The sequence below is a fragment of the Nycticebus coucang genome, chromosome 7 (genome assembly GCF_027406575.1).
Source record: "Nycticebus coucang isolate mNycCou1 chromosome 7, mNycCou1.pri, whole genome shotgun sequence".
Taxonomy (NCBI): Eukaryota; Metazoa; Chordata; class Mammalia; order Primates; family Lorisidae; genus Nycticebus; species Nycticebus coucang.
The window spans coordinates 104,908,302-104,914,301 of record NC_069786.1 but is presented as its reverse complement, the minus strand read 5'-3'; positions in this window follow the sequence as shown (position 1 = coordinate 104,914,301).

The window sequence follows — 6,000 nt, the reverse complement described above, 5'->3', positions numbered from 1 at the left end:
AGAACTGGTCCTCATGCCTCCAATCTTTTCTGCTAAACAATCTTCCCACTGTTGCTGAAATTCCATCCAGAAAGCAGGTTTTGCCCAGAAAATACAATCCACGCTATCAAGGTGAAGGGACTGGCGTGACCTGTTGACACCTTAGTTACACACGTCTCTAGCATCAGCTCCTTGTGGGTTCTTGTTCAACACCAACAAATTCCACGTGCTTTCCGGTGTGGACTGGGCTACTTTTCATCTTTGATCATGCTGACTTCTCTGCCCGGACAACATCAAAGCAAGCAGACAAACTCAAACAAAGGAGCAGCCATAGCTCCTTCCTCATCCTTCAGGACTCATCATGTGACATATGCCTTGTCCCCCTTCTCCCTTCCTGTGTGTTTCTTTTTTTTTTTTTTTTTTTTTTGTAGAGACCGGGTCTCACTGTACTGCCCTCAGGTAGAGTGCCGTGGCGTCACACGGCTCACAGCAACCTCTTAACTCTTGGGCTTACGCGATTCTCTTGCCTCAGCCTCCCGAGCAGCTGGGACTACAGGCGCCCGCCACAACGCCCGGCTATTTTTTGGTTGCAGTTTGGCCGGGGCTGGGTTTGAACCCTCCACCCTCGGCATATGGGGCTGGAGCCCTACTCACTGAGCCACAGGCGCCGCCCCCTGTGTGTTTCTTCAGAGTGGTGTGATCATTTCTTGAATTGTCACCCCTGAGCTACCCTGGGTAAGGGTGTCATTAAGCTGACATGTAAGGTTTTATGGATCTTTACATATGTTTGTCTCCCACTGAACCGTGAGCTCTCTGATGAGGGAGAACCTGTCATGTTCACTTTGGAATCTTGAGCAACGCCTGGCTTAGGAAGGGACCCAATACATAGGTAGATACATACTTCCTAAGCAGCTTCTATGTGGAAGACACCCAGGTGCTTTGTGTTTAGAGAGATTTTCTTATACTAGCAATGTCAAAGAGAAAAACTGTCTAATAAGTATGTCAATGTATACTTGAGCATTCTTTATTTTTCTTTGAATAAATGATCCAGATTTCTGTGAATTATTAGTTATGGGGAAAACCCTATGTCAACAGTGGGCCATTTGGCAGTGTGACGTTATGGCAGGTTGCTCGCCCTTACTGCCACCACCCTGGGACCTGGGGCTTTCTTGTGGTTGTGGCCTTGGGTGTAGAGACTTCCGCCTTCTCTGGAGTTCTCAGCCTTGTGTTCTGTTGCCATGGCAACAACCCAGCCTTGTGTTCTGTTGCCATGGCAACAACCCACTTTCATTCTGGACTTGCTGCATAGGAGAGGGGAACCCTTTACTATAATGGCACAAACAATGAGGGTTATTTAAAAAAATAAGTTGACAAGGTCAATCATCAACACATCATACTAGCTCCACAGATTCTGACTTGTGATAGGATAGTTTGTTAGGTGTTTCTGAAAATGGAGTAGCTAGAAGAACTAGCTACTACTAGTGTGTATCTACTAAGATACACTACTGGTGTATCTTTTGTTTAAAATGTCCGTCTATGTGCCCATGGCCATTCCATTTTTAATGCCAAAAATATTTTTGTTCTCTTTATGAGAAAAACCTGTCTTCAGTCAATCCAGCATGTCAAGGAAAGGAGCACAATTTCTAGAAGGCAAGCTGAATGATCTTGCGAGGCATGGAAGGCTGCGATAAACAAAGACACTAACCCCTGTCCAGGACTATGACAAATCTGCTCAAATTTGTTAAGAAATTATGAGGAAACATAATAATGTGTTGTTTAGGTCCTTTTAAAAAATTGAGTCAGCTTGAAGGAAAAAAAAATTTCTTGCAGACTTGCTTTTTTTACACACCTTTATATATTCCGGTGAACAAGTGCAGATACGTGCTGTAGAATCCTAGTTTATTGCTCAGTGACTGCAGAAGCCTGACAGATTCCCTGGGCTCTGAGCAGGATGTCTTAGTCTGGCTCTCGGAGCCCTGGCTCCTTGGTGCTTCGCGTCTCTTCCCTTTTCTCCCTGAGAAATTGGGATTCCCTTTCTAGGGAATCTAGAAATGCGCATCTCCCTGGCCTAGACTGAGCTCCCTTTTTCTCCTTCTCCAGGCAGCTTCTCTTTCCTGGTTTTTGGCTTTTACCCCCAGCCCAGATCGAGGAAGCTGGTTCATCTAAGAAGCAGGCATCTGCTGGTTCTCTGCCTATTGCCTCCTCCTGCTGCCTGGGCTCCCTCTTTGATCAGATGTGCCTTGTAACACAGCCCCATTTGTCTTCTCTTGGAGGAGCCAGACAAGATTCTCATTTATTCACTCACAATCAGCCATCACCATCTCACAGAGACACACAGCGTGCGTGCGCATTATTACACCAGGGACATCGTATGCTCAGGCACAGGTCACAGAGGTAGGGGGATTTGATTGGCAGGTTTATCTGTGGCAGGCTTGATCAGTAGATCGTTTTTTCTGACAAAAACAAAAATGATACTGTGCTTACGAGGCGTCACTCTCAGCGGCCACCTTGGGCCTGGCCTCTCATAGGCCATCCTCCCTTTTTAGCTCCTGAGGACTCAATATGGAGCCTCAACTGATTGGACTGGAGTGGGGGGAACCTAATGGACTGACCCAATAGGATTTGGGGCCCATTGGGATTCTGAACTAAGAGATCCCAACAAAACAGTGAGTGACGGAAGGCTGGAATAGTCACAACAGGCCACATCCAGGCATAGTGAACAGAAACTAGGAGTAAGTGGGAGCTACACAAAGCATAGAGGAAGAAAACGCTAGTTGGCAGCCAAAACAGATCCAAGCAGACACTCACAAAAAGGGAAACTGGAATGCTGGGGGACACAAAGAGAGGGGGAAGGAAGAAGGAAAGGGAGAAACGTGGAGGGAGGGAGGAAGGGAGGATTCTTCATCTGCTTCACTTCCATTCAGGATCCCATGGGGTAGCACAGACTAGTGCCCAAAGGGATATTGCTTAGAGCCAGCCACTGGTTCAAATCCTGGCGCCTCACTTCCTAGCTGTATAACCTTGGCCCAGGCACTTAATCTCTCTATGCCTTAGATTCCTAACATGTAAAATGGGAATAAATATCTTACCTCATAGGGACACTGTGAGGAACAAACAAGTTAATACACATAATTATAAAAGTGCCTGGCATACGATGTAAGCACGGTCTATTTTTATTGCCAAAGTTCTTGGTTCCAAGAGAATCTCTCTCTTACACCTCACACCACAGCTGCCAATAGTCAATCCTTACCCACCATCTAAACTGAGCATTTTTGTGGATTTCTGCTTCTGTCATCAAACCCAGCTTAGTTATAATACCTCTATAATATTTACAATTGAGACGGGGCCTAAATCTGTTGCCCAGGAATGAGGGCAGTGGTGTGAACATAGTTCACTGCATGCTCCATTTCCTGCGCTCAAGTAATTCCTTGCCTCAGCCTCCCAAAATGCTATGCAAAAGTGGGAGGAGCTATGCCTTGCCTTCCTCCAGGGTTGCTTCTTGGGCTGAATGCTGCACGGGCAATGGTTTCCCTCGTGGGAAGTTCTCCAGGCTACTTCTGTGTTGAATGGACAGGCTCAGGTTTTGCTGTCCTCAGATGTATTGTCTCATTATTCTTGAGGCTGGAGGTCTTCTCTCTATTTCTTGGCAAATATAGGATTCCTGTAGTGTCTGCCACTGCCTGATGGGACTCACCCCATGTAATTCTTTTTCCTCTCTTTTAAAATTTTTAATTATTATGGGTACATAGTAGTCATATTGTTGTCAACATATTATTGACTACAGTCACTTAGTTGTGTTAGCAAATATTGTTCATTCTATCTGACAATATTTTTTCCCCATTAACCATCCCCACTTTATCCCCAACCCCATGCTACCCTTCCCAGCCTCTCATAACCGTCATTCTACTCTCTGTCTCCACAAGAAAATTGTTTTAATATTTAGCTCCCAAATATGGCTGAGAATATGTGTCTCTTATTTCACTTAACATAATCTTCTCCAAATGTCAGAATTTTATTCCTTTTGTGGCTATATAATATTCTATTGTATATATGTACACAATTTCTTTTTTTTTTTGTAGAGACAGAGTCTCACTTTATCGCCCTTGGTAGAGTGCTGTGATGTCATAGCTCACAGCAACCTCCAACTCCTGGGCTTAGGTGATTCCCTTGCCTCAGCCTCCTGAGTAGCTGGGACTACAGGCGCCCACCACAACACCTGGCTATTTTTTGTTGCAGTTTAGCTGGGGCCAAGTTCAAACCTGCCATCCTCAGTATATGGGGCCGGCACACTACTCACTGAGCCACAGGCACTGCCCAGTATCTATTCATCTGTTTGTGGACACTGAGGTTGATTCCAAATCTTGGCTATTGTGAATAGTGCTGCAATAAATACGGGAGTGCAGATATCTTTTCAATATACTGAATTCCCCTCCTTTGACTATGTACACTGTAGGAAGATTGCTGGATCCTATGACAGTTCTATTTTTAGTTTTTTGAGGAACTTCCATACTGTTCTCTCTAGTAGTTGTACTAATTTCATTCCTACCACCAGTGGGCAAGGGTTCCTCTTTCTCCACGTCCTTGCCAATATTCATTATTGCTTGTCTTTTTGATAAAAGCCATTTTAACTGGGGTGAGATTATATCTCATTGTATTATAATTTTGATTTGCATTTCTCTGATGACCGTTGACATTGAGCATTTTTTCATTTACCTGTTGGCCATTTGTATGTTTTCTTTTAAGAAGGGTCTATGCAGATTCTTTTCTTGTTTTTAATTGCATTATTCTATTTTTTTCCTATTGAATTGTTAGAGTTTGCAAATAGTTTCTCCCCTTCTGTGGATTGTCTCTTCAATATGTTGGCTGTTTTCTTTGCTGTGCAGAAGATTTTTAATTTGATGTAATCCTATTATGTCCAATTTTGCTTTGGTTGCCTATGCTTTGGGGGAACTACTCAAAAAGTCTGTGCCCAGACCCATGTCCTGAGGCATTTCTCCAGTGTTTTCTTTTAGTAGTTTCATAGTGTCAGACCGTAGATTTAAGTCCTTAATCCATTTTGATTTGATATTTTATATGTATGTACTTTCATTCTTCTGCATATGGATATCTTGTTTCCCCAGCAGCATTCCCCCAGCACTGTCTTTTCCTCACCGTGTGTTCTTGCCCCCCTTTTAGGAAAGTTTGCTATAGGTGTGTGCATTTATTTCTGAGTTCTCTATTCTCTTACGTTGCTCTGTGTGTTTCTTTTTATGCCATTGCCATGCTGTTTTGATTTCTCCAACTCCGTAGTGTAATTTGAAGTCAGGTAATGTGATTCCTCCAGTTTTGTTCTTTTTGCTCAGGATGGTTTTTGCTGTTCTGTCATCCCATGTAATTTTGCTGCAAGTGTTTGTAAGGGTTGGCAGTGAAGTTACATTTTTAAATACTAGGAAGAACAAAGTCATGAGGATGCTCCACAGTGGCTAACATCATCTCGGAAAGTTGTTTTGTCTTCTGCATGTAGAAAAAGGAGACATTAGCCACCAGAGAGTGCAAAGACCTATGGCTCCCTCTTGGCACACTGACTGTAGGCGTTTGCGCCATCTAGCAATTAGCAAAAGTTCCACACACAGGGCAGCTTAAACTATAGAAATTTATCTTATTTTGGAGGAGGATAGGATACAATTCAACTCACAATACTGTTTAGTTGAGAAGTGAATACTGAAATGGCTCTTGGAGTGGCCAGTGTGGTGATGTGGCTTACTGTTTGCTAATGATGGGGGTATTTGTGAAGTAAGCCCGGGAGCTGTAAAATTCATAATCCACATTGCTTAGTATTCTCTTGGCCTATGTGACTTTACTCTTCCTTAGTTTTTATTCTATACTGGCCTTTCTTCCTTAGAACTCTCTGCTGGGCCTCTAATGAGCTCCCGCCCCCATTTCTCTTCAGCACCATCATTGTTCCATGACTCAAGTCAAATCCTAGGAATCCCCCCATCCCTTGTTTTTTCTCAACTCCTTCTTACATTTATTTCCGTTTCA